The sequence below is a fragment of the Schistocerca serialis genome, chromosome 1, assembly GCF_023864345.2.
Source record: "Schistocerca serialis cubense isolate TAMUIC-IGC-003099 chromosome 1, iqSchSeri2.2, whole genome shotgun sequence".
In the NCBI taxonomy this organism is placed as follows: Eukaryota; Metazoa; Arthropoda; class Insecta; order Orthoptera; family Acrididae; genus Schistocerca; species Schistocerca serialis.
Window position 1 is genome coordinate 161,282,603 of NC_064638.1, and position 19,708 is coordinate 161,302,310.

Here is a 19,708-nt window from a genome sequence, read left to right on the forward strand (position 1 = left end):
GAGAGATGTTAAATATTGCTTCTTCACAAGTAACTAACCTGAAATGCCGTGAGGTAAAGCTTTGTGGTGGAGAGGGATTCGAACCCAGAACCTAATCGGATTGTTATCGGATTTTCTCGACAGTAGCTAGATGTTTTAACTAAAATGACTAGACGAAACATTAATTTTTTCCTTCCCAGGATTCCAACCCGACACTTATCGCTATTATATTCTAGAGAAAACGGATGTTAAATATGGGTTTGTTGCACCAGCAGCGACATGTGAGCATGTTTGAACTAGAAATAATATGACGAAGAGTTCACTGCTACAGGGAATCTAACCTCACACATATCGTTGTTGACTACACACAAACAGACGTCAACTACCGAATTTTTCTCTACCAGCAGCTCGGAATAACATCCTTGAACTTACAGTGATCTCGCAAATAGTTATATGTTTCACTGGGAGTCAAAAACGTCAGATATCGTTAGTGTTGACAACGAATGAAAATGCATTAAAAATCAAAATTATTATCCACCAGCAGATAGGTGCTCTCATGCTACAGCATGGTAATTCATAACGAAAACCTTAGTTCCTGGCCAAGATTCGAACCTATTCACGGGCAATATGTGGAGATGTTGAGGAATCTGCAGTTTTGAACAAACAACAAATTGTAGTCGAGCTGTATTGTCACGAAGGGATCAAATTCGTCGTTAAGGGCGGTCTGAGTTGCATTCCCAGTTAAGAACCAATTTTATCGGCATACAGAAGCTCAAATAATAGATTGAATAAGTGTCCTGCGACCCTACATAGCGTTTGTTTCGTCACTAGAAATAAATAACTAGTATAAGAAAGGATAGAATTTCTACATTTCACCAGCCCTGACTTTATTGTGATTCAACCTAACGTCTACTTGCTAGAGATGAAATATCATGTTTAATGTGAATTTCAGACCACAATTCCATTATACCTTCTTCACTTGGCGTAGCCAGAAGCGAATAGAATCTGTCTCTCCCCATAAAAAATCATCGGCAGAAGGTGGAATCGAACATTTTTTATTTTTTTACTCTTTTTTTGTTTTTTTTTTAAATTTAATTTAATTTAAATTTTTTTTTTTGGCGAAGAAGCAATCTTTTGGAAAAAAAATTCTCAAAGCCAAAATCAAATTTCTTTTTCCTTTAAGAACAAATTATGAGGAATAAATAAGGATTTTTTTTAAACCAAAATCAAATTTCTTTTTCCTTTAAGAACAAATTATGAGGAATAACCAAGGAAAAGTTTTTTTTTTTTTTTTGAAAAGAAAACAAATACTCCAATTATACTGGTTTCTCTTCCAGTAAACAAAATGAGTCTCCTCCGTCTTGTTGGCGAAGAAGCAATCTTTTGGAACAAAAAAAAGTTTCTCAAAGCCAAAATCAAATTTCTTTTTCCTTTAAGAACAAATTATGAGAAATAAATAAGGATTTTTTTTTTAAAATTAAAGTCGTCGTGCGACTTGTAGTTAAAGACCAGTTCTTACAGGAGCTCCTGAAGTGTCTCCGCCTACAGCATGCCAGCTCGTCCAAACGTGTCTTCTCATGGCGTAGGCGTAGGTTCTGGGTAGCAGATCTATTCAGTTCGGTTCGGTTTATACAGTTTTCAGCTTCTCAGGTCTTGGAGGTTCCAGCTACTAGGTGGGTCATCGAAAGTGCTCTGTAAGAAATTGGAAAACTATTGCTTATAGCGTGGGTTGCGTATCAGGACGCAGTGTCGTTCGTTAAGGTAAGTCCAATATCCTAGCGTAGACTTGTCGCCAGAAGTAAAAAGATAGCGGATCGTGTGGCCACAGATCCAATTCACAGAGCGAGTTTTGGCGGAGGGGTAGAAAGTCTTATCGGGGTACAAAAGCATGTGGACGTCGATCTGAGCCGGTGTCTGGCGAGTAAGAAACGCCAAAATTCGCCGCGCAAGTGTCCAGACGTCGAACGCTGTGCCACAGTGGAACCGGTGGACATCCGTGTCATCCACTCCACAGTGGGTGCAGAGGGATGAATCGGCGAGATGGATGCGGTGCAGACGATCTCGGTTAACTTGTTTGCCGTTCACGGTGATGTACCACGCTGACTGAACGTCTGATTCGAGAAAACGCGCATGGATCGCCTCCCATATGTGTCGCCACACGTAGTGTGGACACTTACGTTCGATGGGGTTGGACGTGCGGCACTGTTGCAACAATTCGGAGACTGTTTTCGTGAGGTACAGACATGTAAGTGATAAGGACCGGTAGATATAACTGAACTCCAGGAAAAATCGTTGGATGTAATAAAAGGGGGTTGGAATGGTCGATGCCAGTACTGGGGCGGACAAGGAGGCCGGTGCAAAGTTGTGAAGCAGGAGGCTAGTAAGGCTGTGCGGGCAACGATGCCAAAGTTTTAGTTGGAGCTGACGTATAGTGCCTTGACACGAGTCGGCACGTGGATGAGTCCCACCCCGCCACGATCTCGTGGAAGTGCAAGGGATTCATAGGGCACCTTGAATAACATCCCTGAGCTGACGAAGGAGCCGAAAGCCATCAACAGTCGTCGCGTCAGTAGATTTGGGACTGGTAGTACTTGAGCCACGTGTGGTACACGGGAAGCATGATACATGTTCACGTATTGCGCGCGTTGGATAACGTCGAGAGCTCGTAGCCGGTGATCTGCGAGATTTGCTCTGATTGTCTGTAGCAAGCATCTACCATTGATAGTCGCTGAGCGGCGCAGGTCTGCTGTGAAATCAAGTCCAAGACACCGTATGGTGGCGGCGACACTGAGGGGGGCGGCGCATCTCTCCGGCAAGCCCTCACCAATGAGCAGGACCTTGGATTTTGACACGTTGAGGCAGCTCCCCGACGCTTCGCCGTAAGTCGCCCCCATGTCAGTGCTGCTCGTACTTCATCTTCAGTGCGCAGATATAGTACTATGTCGTCTGCGTAGGCTGTACAACAAAAACGGTGGCCGTGCACAGCCATACCTTCCAAACGCTGGAGCATGCCCTGGAGCAGGGGTTCCAAGACGAAAGCATACAAAATCGTGGAAAGAGGGCATCCTTGCCGCACAGATCGTGCGATGACCAGGGGCGGTGTTAGGCGTCCATTGTACATGATTTTAGAGGTTGCACTACCCAAAAGGCGCATAACCACTGTGACAATACCGCCAGGAAAACCCGTATGCTGAAGAACTGTCCGTAAATAGAAGTGGTCAACACGGTCGAAAGCCTGGCTAAAGTCCAGTGAAGCGAAGGCGCCAGGGAGACGCTGATGATGCGCTAATGCTATCATGTCTCTGTAACGGCAAAGGGCCGTACGGATGTTGTTGTCGCCTCCTAGGGAAGTCTGGTCGCAGGATGTGACGTAACGTGCAACCTTCTTGAGTCACGATGCCAGTAGCCGTGTAAATATTTTCATGTCGCTGTTGAGCAAAGTAATTGGTCGATAGTCCTGGACCTTCGATAACCCGCGCGGTTTATGTACGGGGATAATAATGCCTTCTAGAAAGGCACTCGGGACCACTGTCATCGGTGACATCAGCTCTTGTGCGATTGTCGCCCATGTTGAAGCCAACAAATAGTGAAAATTTTTATAAAATTCGATGGGTATACCGTCGGGTCCAGGAGATCTGTTATCTGAACCCGCCTTGATAGTATCTACCACTTCATCTGTGGTTACGTCGTCTTGGAGTCATGCACTGCATCCTCCGGAAGAGTGTTCGTAGTAAGCTGAGCGACTTCTGTGATTAGTGCTGCAGAATGTGGTACGGCTGCGTATAGCCCGGCAAAATGAGCATGGAGAGTACGACCGATGCTTTGTTGGGTGTCGTGCCGGCGCCCTTCCATATCAGTGAGGCCTTGGACCAAAGCTCGTCGTCGTCGTTGTCTTTCCTGAATGAGGTGGTACATCGACGGACGTTCTTGAGGGATTCGATTAGAAGCTCGAGAATGGACTACAGTGCCTTCCAAGTGCCGCCACGTGATCAAGGAGATCTGCGCCTTCGTGCGATGGACCATCGACTGCCGGGCTGGCGAGAAAGGCATCGTCGTACAGTCATGTAGTATGGTGTAGTAGAAGTGCAGGGTATTAGTTTGCCACGCCTTTAATTCCTTCCCATAACTCATCAGAGTCTTCCTGAGGGTCGGCTTTGCACAGGAGAGCCACCATGATAAGGTGGAGTCATAGGCTTGTCGACGATGGTGGCAGCGTGCCCACGCTTCTTCTATCATACGGCGACAGTCTGTGGACGTCAGGTGAGCGACATTGAGTTTCCACAGACCGCGACTATGCCACACTTGCTGTCGGGCGAGAGTGACGTCACAGAGTTACGCATCATGGTCTGAAAAGGCCAAGGGCCAGACTTCCGCATGACGTGTGCCATCAGCAAGGGAGCGGGTAACGTAGATGCAATCTATGCGGCTTGACGAGTGAGAGGTGTAGCTTCTTCCATGTGTCAACAAGTCGTAGAGGGTCGATGACCACTGCGAGAGATGCACAAGGGGAATGTCGGGAGAGTTGGTCCGCGGGCTCTTGTGTCGAGTTAAAATCCCCACCGAATTCCAAATCGTCCATCGGACCGGTAAAGAGGGGTGTGACGCTTTCGGCAAAAAAAGTTTGTCGGTCATGACGGCGGCCAGTGCCGGACGGAGCGTAGATATTAATAATACGCACGCCGAACAGTGTGAGGGCCATACCTCGCGCAGTGGGGAGGTTGATGACGTCCTCTGCAGGGAGTCCGTCGCGTAGCAGGATGGCGACGCCGCTACCGGTGTCGGATGCGGGGGGAACATGGGCGTTGTATCCGATGGGAACTAGGAAGACAGCTACAAACACCTCTTGTAAGAGTGCGATATCCACATCCGCAGAGTAAATAGAGTGTCTGAACATGGCCAGTTTATGGGGGGCACGAATGGTGGTAAGATTCATCGTGGCGATACGATATTGCTGTGTACGGCCATCCTCAGTATTTGCAGAACGGGCGGTAGAAGTAGCCGGCAGGTGGAGACCCGCCGGTGGTGCCGCAGTGGTGATAATTACTGGCGGGGCGCCAGCCCCAGTGTCGCCGTGGTGGACTCCTGTGCAGACACGCTGGCAGTCTGTTCCACTTCTTCTTCAACGTCATCGGCCCAGGAAGCTGACGACGTGGACATGTGACGGTCACGTACTTCCGGGACGGGTGTTGTGGATTCCGCGACTTGAGTGGCAGGGGGACCGCCGTCATGATTCGTTGACAACGGCGAGGACACGTCCCGAACCGGGAGAGCAGGCGTCACAGGAGGGGCGCCTGCTGCTGCTGCATCGCGTGACGCAATGTGGGAGATCACCGTCAGACATCAGGTCGACATCTCGCGGGGCCGTCTGAGAAAGGGCGTCATCGGAATGCGTTCGTCGTCGTTTCCTGTGTTTGCGAGGCGACCGCTGTCTTCTGATGTGTCCTTCTGAATCAGAATGTGGTCGCCCGTCGTCTGACGCCGAACTCGTCTGGACAAAGGCAGACGTCGGCACGAGACCGAGGTCGACGTCCATGGTTCCAACAGGAACATCGGTTTCGGTCTGCAAACCGGACGGTCCTGAAGCGAGCACTGTAGGCGTCGCCGTGCTTGTGTCCTCGGCGCGTTGTGCTGCGGCGGGTGGCGTTGACGATGCTGCTGGCGCTATCGAGATTGGTACGACGGGGTCCTGTGCAACCTTAGCGTAGGTGATGGGTAAGGATGTGACCGCCGAAGCCTGGGTCTCTTCGCGTAACGGCGTCTGTATTAAACGGCGGTGTAAGCATTCGGAGCGTACATGTCCCTCCTGGCCACATCCTGCGCACGTTCGTGGCTGTCCATCGTATATGACGATGGCCTTCACACCGCCAATCAGCAGGTACGATGGGACATGTTTCGTCAGTTCAGTTTTTATTTGCCGGACGCCATTTAATACGGGGTAGGTCGTAAATGTTCGCCACTTCTCCGCGACGTGACCCAAGACGGTGCCATATGGTTGAAAAGCGGCAATGACCACATCCTGAGGCACCTCGAACGGGAGCTCAAAAACCCGCAATGTCCGGAGACCGACTGTCACAGCACCCATATGTCCATCAGAGTGTTTAAATTTGAGTCCCGTGGCATTACGGTGAATGATGTCATTGCAAATTTCCTCCGTCGACATCTTGATGTAGACAACACTTTGAGTGATGGAAAAATGTATGCCTATTACGTCCTGGGGGTTCAAACGTAGATCCTCACGTATGAACTGTTACACTTCGAAAGCTCTGGGTCGTGGATGTTCGGCCTGAAACGTTACTTTGATCGTTGCACGGCGGTACGAGTGCGCCATGGTGTACTGGGCTCGATAGACACAAACACCGCGACGCGGAAGTAAACACCGCCGAGAGCGGACCGTCGGACGGCGCGCGGAGCAGCTCCGCACGCTAGCACGGCTGCGAGCCGAATGACATTTTTAAAAAATGGTTCAAATGGCTCTGAGCACTATGGGACTTAACATCTATGGTCATCAGTCCCCTAGAACTTAGAACTACTTAAACCTAACTAACCTAAGGACATCACACAACACCCAGTCATCACGAGGCAGAGAAAATCCCTGACCCCGCCGGGAATCGAACCCGGGAACCCAGGCGCGGGAAGCGAGAACGCTACCGCACGATTACGAGCTGCGGACTGTCTAGACCGTCAGTATATGACCCTATCACCAATCCAACAGACCACTAAATGCTTTCCTCCGTTACTCATTTTTCTATCATAACACCGTTGCGACACACTCGATGAGAATTCTGACACACAGGCTCCCTGTAGTGGTTTGCAGCATGTTCAGTACAGTCATTTACTTGGTTGACCGAATCGCCATGAACTAGCTGCCTCGGCTATCCAACGCATACATTCGACTCTACTTTGTAATCACCGAAATAAAATAACGTAACTGCCACCTATACAGAACTGCCAACAGTGTAGGATGCAGAAATTTAAATAGGAAGTGTTCCTTTCCATTTGAGCTACTCTATTGCGCTATCTGTTTGTTGAAACCGTCGTGCAGTGCAAAAGAAAAGCTGTAACTGTCTGTCTCTCAGAAGTCTAGATCCGGCCATACGTATTATCTCACAGAACTGTGGAACGGGGTAGTTCTAGGGGAACTGTTGTCGACTGCGGGAGCTGCTAGCTACTATCGTAACGGTAAGCGCCGCGCACTGTTGATAAGGTATCGCGAGTTCTACTACATCCGCTGCTACCTTTTTTTTTAAAACGCAGTTCTGCTGTCTGCTGAAGTTATCGATTTAATTGAACTTTGAACATAATTCCCTTCCCTTCTCAACCCAAAATAATCGCATGTGGATAAAGGGCTAATTTCTGCACATTTAGTTCTTTTTCGGTTTAATAGACGGCCAGGGAGCAGATGCAGCTCGAAACTTTTGTATTATGTCTGGGGAGAGCGCATGGTGCCAAAATAGTCAGAAAAGTATTTTCTAGAATGAGATTGTCACTCTGCAGCGGAGTGTGCGCTGATATGAACTTTAATCTGCCAGGAAGTTTCAAGCATTTTCTACATTAGCTGTCTTCTGGTAGTGGCATTTTATTCTTCTTCTTTTACGGCTTTAACTCAGAACAAGTTTTCTACATGCATGTAACCAATAAACTGCTTGTGCATTGTCAGACTGTTATAGATAACATCAGAGAATTCGCATATATCGTCGATGATTAATTTCTCTCTCATGTTTAGTATTGTTTTAACAACACTAAATGAAACCTTACGAAAATTGAGCACTATATTATAAGAAATGAAATAAAACTACCCACGATAACCTTACGACGAAAGTCTGTTTTAATAAATCTGAGTATCTGAACACGAGCGTGCCTCTATCGGCACGAATTAGTAAAATACTACTCACTTAGATTTCGATTGGGTCTGTGTTTAATTGGTATCCTGTGTCATACTCAACAGGTATACAAATGTGGTATTTCATAAATAAAGTTATGTATTCCTAGAAACCCAAAATTTGTTTGTCAGCAGCGGAAAGAGGCGTTACTTGTTGTGCAGCATTGTAAGTTGTTCACCATTGCACTAGGAACTGAAAGTATTTCTTGGAATTTGCTGATCGATGTTTGATCTGATCGCTTGTAGCTCTTTCACAGATTGGATAAAAACGTTAGAGTCAGCGAGACTAGAACCGCGAATCATAACAGACGCTTTTTTCCACAGGTCAGCAACTCACCACAGGGCCAGCGAAGAAGCATGTGCTCTGTCTTCCTCTTACAAGGGTAGTAGGGACTAGAACTCGTAAAACGCTATTTAAAGGATGAGATTAGTTGTGATTTCCACGTGCAACGGATTTTCTGGGCTGAAAACCGTAAATTTACAATCTTCTGTTACATCTCAAGCGATAATAACTCAGATTATTCAATGGAAATGACGGGAAAAATGAAGTGAACTTTGAGACTTAATTCGGTGCACACCACGAAGTAACTCGTCGATCACAGTGTTGCCAAACATACCTTGCCATGTTGCCAAATCTCAGTTACAGTACCAGCAGGAAGAAGACGAACCGACGTGATCCTACAGCGGGCTGAGAAGTGACCGTAGCTGGCGTCTCAAAGACGCGGCTGCTGCTGTAACTAGGTTTAGGGACTGGACCGTAGTTACTAATAATGCTCAGAAGTGACTGCTAACTAAGCATCATAAATGAGTAACTCTAATAGTTGTTTTTATATTTCTTTCGTAACTGTACTCAAAACTAAGAAACTTTCACGGACGTTTTCGTGCCTCGCCGATAGTCGAGCACAACAAACAAAAATAAAAAGCGAATGTGTGTGTGTGTGAGAGAGAGAGAGGGAAAGAGTGAGACAGATTGAGAGAGAGAAGAGAGCAAAAGAGAGTGAGAGAGAGAGAGAGAGAGAAAAAGAGAGAGAAAGAGAGAGAGATAAAAATAAAAATGAACGAGAGAGAGGTTAAAAAACCGTTGTGCACAAATTGAGTACTGATATGTGAAGAAATCTTTTATTAAAACGACACGTTCCACATCATTACGAAATGTCGTATTCATGATCTATGGAACAAGTATTAATGCAATCTAATCTAGTCATATCATATTGCTAACTTGCCTTGAACAGTCATGAATTACCGAAATGTTCGCCAATATCAGTAACTAAATCTAAACTTGAAAATAAGCCGGGACTCCTATCAAGACCCTTTCATCCCTGTTAACTAACCACGAAAGATGTCTGATATAACTCAATTCAGAAGTAAGAAAGTGTATATGCATTTAAAAATGAAGCACATGATATAAAGTTCTGTGACGCAGATACGAACCCAACACGTAATCGGGTTGTTAACTAAAACGTATCGGTTTTTCTTACCAGCTGCTAGGTATTTGAATCTAAAATAAGGATACAAATTTTTGTGCCTGAGCGCAATCGAACCGCACTCCTATCGTTCTTCTTTATCGTCCACGAATATAGCTTAAGTATGAACCGCTTACTCACCAACATTAAGATGTGTGCGTGTTTGACCAGAGATTGTTGGCAACACATGAACAGACATTAATTTTCACTAGCAGGCTGGTGTGCATGTGACAGGGCTTGAAATGAAATTATGAATAATTTTGTACTGGGTCAGGATTCGGAACTACATACTTACCTTTGGAGGAGACCTAGATAATATTGCAGTCTTGGGAAAAGGAACAAAATGATTTAACTATACTGTTCCGAGAGATTCACATCCTCGAAAGAGGAGATACGAATTCGAATCACAGTCCAGCATCAAATTTTTCGATGTCTCTACTTCAATCAAGTACAAGTAAAATAACAGCCCTGTTCCTTTAAATGGCTGTCGGTTCATCAAATAAAATTAAATTTTCTAATGTAAGTAAGTTTACTGGCGACAGTATTTCTGTTTTCCATGACCTCCACCTATGTCATTTTCCAACGTAAACCGGCTCTGCCAATTTGGTAATGAAGGAAAGTTATGTATAATGCGTATTCTGGATTGTAGCATCTCTCTCTTTAGGTTACCAGAGGTAAAGTAAATCTGTTTGTGCCTCTTAAAAGTAAATGCCTGAACCCACGCGTTGCAGCTGTGATAGTTTGTTCCACCAGTCCATTGTGGCCACATTTCCCAGACCCAGCAATGTGCTGTAAAGGATGATGTGCTTAGCTTATAAAATTAGCCAGCGAGTCTATTAAATGGTTAAATAGAAGCAAGCTTCTGACGTGGAGATTATGCTATTCTCATGTCAGCAGGACGTAAAGACTCTTCTAGGCGTCATAGCCTCAATGTGAAGCCATTTGAAAATTTTCACTAATTCAGCAAATTTCTTAGTTCGAGAAAATCCACTGTGAAGTGTGAAGTTACCGGATAATTCGACTATTACCGTCATTATTACTATCATTTTCTTCATACCGCTGCTTTAACCCATGTGCTTGAAGATCATTTAAGGCCTTTTGGTCATTATAGAAGTAGTTGCCCAAGAACAGGTTCTTTCCCTGTCTAAGGAATCCTTCTCATGTTAATATCAAACATCAGCAATTACTCGTAGATTACATTAAAACTAAAGTAATTGAAGAAGACGTTACTTGATAACAAAACCGCGCTGCGTTCTTCATTTACTTGCGCCTAGAAATGGTTGTCGAATACTGCCTAACCAAACGGTCGACGTTGTCTGTTTCAAGTTGCGTATGACAGAGAATGTTTTAGAAAATCAGTTGTTTTCCTTTGCAATAAACAGAAAGATTTTCATTCTAAGCTATCCAAGTCCAAAATTTTCGCAATACTAGTTCAAATTTAATATTCGCTTCTATAATGTAGGAGAGTATTTCACAGTTGCAAAATCCGCATCCGACTCATTGTCCTTACACTTAGTCGCTGACCATAAATTCTAGGTCAGAGTGACACCAGTTTAGGTAACCTAATGTAGCGAAGACTGTTCGCCAGTGCTCTTTCTCACCGAAAAATACGCAATTCACTCATTGGGCTCCATAAGCACACAGTAACGGTAATTTCTGTGTGTATTCAATGCATACGGATTGTAGAATGTAGTGGTGCTCTCTCTTCCACTTCTGTATACAATATGCCTGACCTAAACGGGACCTTATCATTACAGGCCCTGGACGGTGCATGTTGACAGTAGTAATGTGCTTATACTGACAACCTCGCTATTCGTTTTACCTGATTTTGTAATAATTTAAATAAAACAACATGAACTTCCAGTGGGAGACATTTCGGCCCCCTTTTCCTTCTGTGACATTTGCCAGTAAGCTTTTTGCCTTCCAACCAGCGAAATGCGGCAGAGTACGGCCGATAAACGATTCACAAACCACGATTTAGTGCCGTTAAGACTATTTCTTTAAACATTGGCGTAGCTGAAGGAAGTTAGTTTCATCTTAAATCGTCTTATGCAGCAACGTTCACAGATATCTCAAATAGGTAAAGCTCTTTATCCAGGTACGAAGGTTGTAAAACAAACTTCCCGCAGTTTGTATCAGGTTGATCTTTTCGATAGCACTGCGTAAGTATTTTATCTGAGAGGTATCACAAATAGTGCTCCTGTAGCTGTGGGAATCATTGGTTGAAAACGAGTTTAACACCAATGGGTGCAGTACTTCTAAATATTCAAAATGATTATCAACCTAAGTCTGCGTTTATCCACAAACTGAGACGTATTTGTAATATTGAAGCTAGACCGTGTATCGTTGTCTTCCTTGAGTGGGCATTGGAAGACGTTTACACACACGTATACGAGGGTAATCCCAAAGATATTTCCTAAGGGACACGCAAGTGCCAACATAGGCACAAACCGAGATCCTAATTTTAATGCCAAGCATTAACTATACTGTTGGCTGCATGGTGGCAAGGTGATAGAGTACAAGACTACAGATATAAAGGTCTCAGGTTCGATCCCTCGTTAGTCCTACGGTTTTTATGTGCCATTTTACACTTATTTTCCCTCGGGCAGTGTTTTTTGATGTGAAAAATGCCGAGTTGCACTGTGGTCCGAAAGCCACGTTAAACTGTAGGTTTCCCTATTAACTGGCTAGGTAAGTAAACTCAAAGGTCGGAGGAAAGCAACGGCATACCACCTCCAACAAGACGGTGCCTACTAAAGCACTGTGGTGTTCAAACAACTCTTCCGACAGATGACTGCTTTACTTTCTATGGGTTCCAAAATTAATGATTTTCGGATTATTAACATTTTCGTGTTTTCATCCTTTAGCTTTGATACCAGTAAACGTAAGTAACCGGCCGAACACTGTCACCGTTAGAGTTGTTAAGGTGGTAGACGACGATGCTGTCGACCCCAGTTACAATATTGGTCATGGCTATGTTTGAGTCGAATACCTCTATGTGAGTTTCTGCGTATTTCAAGATATACTTTTATACACTTGGTACGCATCCAAATTGATATCTGATAGAGCTGTATTCATAAACATGAATCAGATATGTTTTCCGCGCAATATACCAGTGCAGCGAGATTTCGTTTGTGTGTGGCGTATGGTGCAAGAAATATTTGTGTTTTGCTTGCTTCTCTGATAGGTTTCACTCTACTGAATGCGAGCAAGCACACGAATAGACTGTCAATGACTGGAATTTCGCAATAATATACTTAAAAGTTGTATTTTTGCATTACATATCCCGATGAAAATAACTAAACACGTTATACACCTACTTGCTTATTACTCACGCTTCTCGATGCTTTCATCAAACAAATTTAAATAAAAAGAGAGGGAGACAGACAGAGAGAGAAAACAGGAATGTATTTCAAATATCAGCTCAGTGACGCCATTTTCGTCTCGTGATGTAAAGCAAGGATAGTTGATAGGTAATATCTCATTGTACTAGCGATATGTATGGCTACAGGGTTCTTTCTTTTCTCTCTGCAAAGAACCAGATCAGAATTCAGTAACAAAGTGGTAAGAACAACGCAGTGCGCCAATTAAACACTAAGCCTTTTTTGGTTATTTCGTTAATCGTCTGTAATGTAGTAAACATCCTTGAGTATTGATTTGTTATTACTACCATTGTTATTGTTATTCGTCACCTCACAACAGCTTTCCTATCACTCCTTGCGGCAGATGCACGTAACGAATGGATCAGGATGAATGGAATGTGGGATGCTTCGTCACGGAGAAGATGCACATTTGTCTCGGCGTCTTGTGTTCAGGGTAATATGAAAATCTCAATAAGAGAAGATGACAATGGGATGCCGGTGATGCAGACAATAACACCCAACTATTTCTGTCGGCTTAACACCATGACAAATTGGCGTCTCACTGTATTTTGATTATAATTCGTTAGCCTTCTTGCGACCTTATTTAATACCTCGTGGAAGTAGGCATAATGTTTTGCTTTTTGAACACCGAGCAGTAACACACAAAGATAGTAGGTGGAAAGATACAAAGAAACAATCAGACTCATGGGTGTGGATCTAGTTCATCATTAGAAGGCTAAACAAGAGGGAAACATTACGAAAGCAATGAATACGTTGGTTAGTACACATAATTTGTATAGATCTGAAGATGAAAAAGCCCAGATCTGCACAGTGCCCGCATCTGCACTTTAGGTTCTGTCTTAATGGGCATAATTTTTGGTTTCTTCTTTTCTGAATTTTAAAATGAATTGATTATTACGTGGTACAGATTAATTAGTTAACTGTGTTTCTTACAGTTTCCATTCGCACCAATATTTTTCTACAGTCTCGTGCAATTCATGAAATTCTACTTGTATGATCACAAGACTGCACATGATCCAATCGATTTCGAGGGGCAAAATATTTGTTATCTTACTTTTCGTTACAAGTGGGCAAAGTTGATTTCCAAAGGTTTTTTATTGTACTGAAATAATCTTTTGTCACAAAGTAACAAGTTAAGTGTTTTATTCGTATATATTTTATGGGAAACTGTAATCGTGATAGTAGATTACACAACTGAATGTTTGACACAACTGGTAGGAGAAAACGCTGCACATTAACCAAACCACGGGCCTCCTCTCCGTATCCTCCTATGACACCAGCACGGGATTCTCCTCCTACAACGCTACAGAGCTGTTACTAGCACAGCTGAGAATTGGCAACATCGTCAGAAACATTTGGCAACACTGTGACAGTGCAATCACTTCCTCGTATGGTACTGAATTGACTCGCTAAATTTAATTGATATTCCATTTTCATTTGTATGACTCGTGCTGTACAATCCTCATGTAAACTAAGACACAGATACAGAAATTCAATTTTTTGTATATAGGATTGCTATTCTTCACTTAAGTGACAACTTTTATTATCGTTCACGATGCGTTATGAGGCTGAGCGACCAATAGCATGATATTGGCATGCCGGTAGCAGTGTGTCCGTAGCCCTGTGGTACCACCTGTGTCTCGTGTCACAACGGTTCAAGGAATCATCAGTTCTAACCGTGGCAGGCGCCAGTGTGGGCGAAGATATTCCCGTGGCTTATTTTATGGAGCTGCGAATTAACAGAAAAAATTCTGTAACGAAATCACAAGAAAACCTTCACACATCAAATCCTCTTGGCAGCTCGACTCGGTAAGTTGCGTTAATGGTCGTAGATCTCGGCTTTCTGACTGACAAGCTGCTTCACAATACAAGCGTCTCTGAAGAAATTAGAATCGACCGTCAACGATACGAAATTCAATATTGTTCTTCACTTAAGACTCGCATGCCAGGATGATAAGTATGAAGGAAATGAATTGATAAGCAAATCGCAAGAAAATAATTTCAGCTCATAGTGCAATGGTGAAAAACCTACAATGCTGCACAACAGGTAACGCCTCTTTCCGCTGCTGACAAACAAATTTTGGGTTTCTAGGGATACATAACTTTATTTATGAAATGCCACATTTGCACACCTGTTGAGTATGACACAGCATACCAATTAAACACAGACCCAATCGAAATCTAAGTGAGTAGTATTTTACCAATTCGTGCCGATAGAGGCACGCTCGTGTTCAGATACTCAGATTTATTAAAACAGACTTTCGTCGTAAGGTTATCGTGGGTAGTTTTATTTCATTTCTTATAATACAATGCTCAATTTTCGTAAGGTTTCATTTAGTGTTGTTACAACAATATTAAACATGAAAGCGAAATTAATCATCGACGATATATGCGAATTCTCTTATGTTATCTATAGCAGTCTGATAATGCAGATGCAGTTTATTGATTACATGCATGTAGAAAACTTGTTCTGAGTTAAAGCTGTCAAACAAGGTTGGAAGAAGAATAAAATGCCACTACTAGAAGACAGTTAATGTAGAAAATACTTTTCTGACTATTTTGGCATGATGAGCTCTCCCCATACATAATACAAAAGCTTCGAGGTGCATCTGCCGCCCGGCCGTCTATTAAACCTGAAAAGAACTAAATGTCACAGAAGTTAGCCCTTTTTCCACATGCGACTATTTTGGGTTGAGAAGTGAAGGGAATTATGTTCAAAGTTGCATTAAATTGATAACTTCAGCAGACAGCAGAACTGCGGTTTAAAAAAAAGGTAGCAGCGGATGTAGTAGAACTCGAGACGCTTCCCGTTAGGCTAGTAGCTAGCTGCTGCAAAAGTCCACAATAGTTCTTCCAGAACTTCCGCATTCCACAGCGCTGTGAAATAATGTATATGACCAGATCTAGACTTCTGAGAGACAGACAGTTACAGCTTTTCTTTTGCACTGCACGACATTTTCAACAAACAGATAGCGCAATAGAGTAGCTCAAATGGAAAGGAACACTTCCTATTTAAATTTCTGCATCCTACACTGTTGGCAGTTCTGTGTAGGTGGCAGTTACGTTATTTTATTTCGGTGATTACAGAATAGAGTCGAATGTATGCATTGGATAGCCGAGGCAGCTAGCTCATGGCTATTCGGTCAACCAAGTAAATGACTGTACTGAACATGCTGAAAACCAGTACAGGGAGCCTGTGTGTCAGAATTCTCATCGAGTGTGCCGCAACGGAGTTATGATAGAAAAATGAGTAACGGAGGAAAGCATTTAGTGGTCTGTTGGATTGGTGATAGGGTCATATACTGACGGTCTAGGTTCGATTCCAAATTCTGCTGATGATTTTTTATGGGGAGAGACAGCTTCTATTCGCTTCTGGCTACGCCAAGTGAAGAAGGTATAATGGAATTGTGGTCTGAAATTCACATTAAACATGATATTTCATCTCTACCAAGTAGACGTTAGGTTGAACCACCCTTAACGACGAATTTGATCCTTTCGTGACAATACAGCTCGACTACAATTTGTTGTTTGTTCAAAACTGCAGATTCCTCAACATCTCCACATATTGCCCGTGAATGGGTTCGAATCTTGGCCAGGCACTAAGGTTTTCATTATGAATTACCAATCTCTAGCATGAGAACACCTATCTGCTGGTGGATAATAATTTTGATTTTTAATGCATTTTCATTCGTTGTCAATACTAACGATATCTAACGTTTTTGACTCCCAGTGAGACATATAACTATTTGCGAGATCACTGTAAGTTCAAGGATGTTATTCCGAGCTGCTGGTATAGAAAAATCCGGTAGTTGACGTCTGTTTGTGTGTAGTCAACAACGATATGTGTGAGGTTAGATTCCCAGTAGCAGTGAACTCTTCGTCATATTATTTCTAGTTCAAACATGCTCACATGTCGCTGCAGGTGCAACAAACCCATATTTAACGTCCGTTTTCTCTAGAATATAATAGCGATAAGGGCCGGGTTGGAGTCCTGGGAAGGAAAAAATTAATGTTTCCTCTAGTCATTTCAGTTAAATCATCTAGCTACTGCCGAGAAAATCCGATATGTCTCACTTGATTGTGCTTCGATAACAATCCGATTAGGTTCTGGGTTCGAATCCCTCTCCAGCACAAAGCTTTACCTCACGGTATTTCAGGTTAGTTACTTCTGAAGAAGCAATATTTAACATCTCTCGTGGTTCGTTAACAGGGACAATAGATGCTGGGTAGGAATTCGCGTCCGTTAAAAATGTTTACCTTATGTAATTTAAAGATATTTGCTAACTGATACTTTCTAAAATGGAGGTATATCACTCTCTGTATGGCTAGCCAGGAATGACTGTTAGTTTCCGTCAGTCACGAAATCTTAGTCTGCATGACCTGGGTTTGAATTCATATGCAGAACGAGACGGTTCGTCGTGTCATTTGAAGTTCATACATATTCTCAACTAACTGCTCGTGAATAACTTAAATTTTTAATGTCATTTCGTGTTAAATAACAACTACGGTATGTTACTTTGAAGAGGGAATCCTGAATACGATGAACTTACTACGTGCATTACCTATCTGACGTAATAATGACAGTGGTAACATTTCAGGTATGTCATTTATTGCAATAAAAGTGAGCTTACAAGCCTTAAGGACATTATTATCTGTGATAAGGTACTGCCTGATATTTCTAGTATCGCGGTATTACTTTATTACAAGCCTTAAGGACATTATTATCTGTGATAAGGTACTGCCTGATATTTCTAGTATCGCGGTATTACTTTACATCTTGAGTTATTGCGATACAGAGCAGTGTTTTCTAGTGGTGACTTGTTGGAACCATTTTCAATAGTCAAACGACTGTACCAAGGAGCGATTAGAGGATCTGCTAGGCAGGTGGATTATGTGAAATGCAATTCAGGTCGTTCGGATACTTTTGAGCACGACTGTACATACAAAATTAAAGAATATACGGTAGAACAAACAAAATTCAGACAGAAGCATTCGAAGTAGTGGACAGGAATGTGTCCTATTAGATGCTAAACTCGTGGAATGTACAGCTGGAGAATAATGTTCCAAAATAGCCAGGAACCAAGTGGTGTCAACGAATAAAAACTAGCCCAAGGAGAGAGAATGAAAGCCATATGAAACATCAGGAGAACGATTCTAAAATCACAACATGATCAAACAAGGTCGGTACACAAATAAAAACTAGCGTAAGGACATCACACACTTCCGTGCCCGCGGCAGGATTCGAACCTGCGACCGTAGGGGTAGCGCGGTTCGAGACTGAAGCGCCTAGAACTGCTCGGCCACACCGACCGGCGGTAGCTCAGTCGGTAGAGCACTTGCCCACCTTAGCTAAAAGTCCTGAGATCGTGTCTCGGTCTGGCACACAGTTTTAATCTGCCGGGAAGTTTCATATCAGGTATGCCAGGTATTTATTCTGAGAACCTGATGAAGTGAACATAATATGATCAAGCAATTTTTCTAGCCGTAGTTATAGCTAATACACTGATCAGCCAGAATATTATGACCACCTGCCTACTATCGTCATAGACCCTTCCAGGCGACAGCAGCGTCACCTGACGAAGAATGACTTCTAGTCAGACACACGAACGTTGAATGTACTATCAGTGAGCGTGCTGTCCATGTACAGCATGCGGAAGGCGCGCTATCTGAGTTTGACCCAGGGCTTATTGGGATGCCCCGGACGCTCGGCACGAACATTTCGGAAACTTCACGACCTGTCTGATGTTCGAGGAGTGCTGTGGTGAGTGTCTTCAACACGTGGCGAACCATGGTGAAACCACGTGCAGAAGTCGTGGGGTTCGGCGGCCACCTCTCGTCAAAGACGTCGTACGTCGTAGGCTGGACTGACTGGTAAAACAGGGCAGGCGGCAAAATGTGGAGGAACCGACTTTAAGTTGGACTGAATACACTGTGCACCGAACACTCCTAATGATGGGCCTCGGCAGCCGTCGATTTATGGATGTGCCAATGTGAACACCACGGTATCTGCCACTCCGACTGAATTGCGCACGTGACCATCGGCACTCATCGCATTGTCTGATGAATCCCGACATGCCGATGGGAGGGGAAGAATCCGCCTTTTCCAAGGGAACAGCTCCTTGACTCCCGTACTGCGGGATAGACAAGCTGGCCGCGATTCCGTTATGCTCCGGGGCACATTCAGGTGGGCGTCCATGGGTCCAGTGGAGGTCGTATAAGGCATCATGACAGCCAAGGAGTATCAAATACTGGTTTCAGACCACGTGCACCATGACGATAATGTTTGCTGACGGCATTGTCTTTTAACGACAAGATAATGCGCCATGTCACAATGCCAGGAGGGTGATGGAGTGGTTCAAGAAACGCATTAATTCGAACTCGTCACTATGTTCCTCGAACCACTTGACCACTCTCCTGGCCTTGTGACATGGTGCATTATCTTGTCGTAAGAAGCCACTGCAGTCAGCAAACATTATCGTCATGAAGAGGTGTACGTGGTCTGCAACCAGTATACGATACTACTTGGCTGTTAGGTAGGTAGTCATAATATTCTGGCTGATAAGTGTATATGACAGGCATATTTAATTTTCCTCTCGTAAACGGGACATAATCTATTCAGTGCAAAGAAGCACGGTCTGACCTACCCTAAAAACAAAATCTCACAGTCACTTTATGATTTGCGCCAGTGGGTTTGATTACTGGAGTTCAACACTTAACAGTATCCCAGCATCCTATTACTAAGGGTTTGTGTGAATTATTCCTATAGTCTTAGTTCCGCTCAGACCCTAACGTCCAAAATATACGAGAGGGTAACCTTTGCTGTCACAGCATCGCACTTCCGTGAGCGTGTTTTATTAACTGTCGTCAGACATCATTGAATTAAGATTGCATGTTTATATGTTGAAGACGCTACGGTCTTTTCACTGCAACCATACATGACAGCTACATATTTTAAGTATAAATAAATTACCATTCTCTGTAATTAGCAACGTCGCTGAATTAAA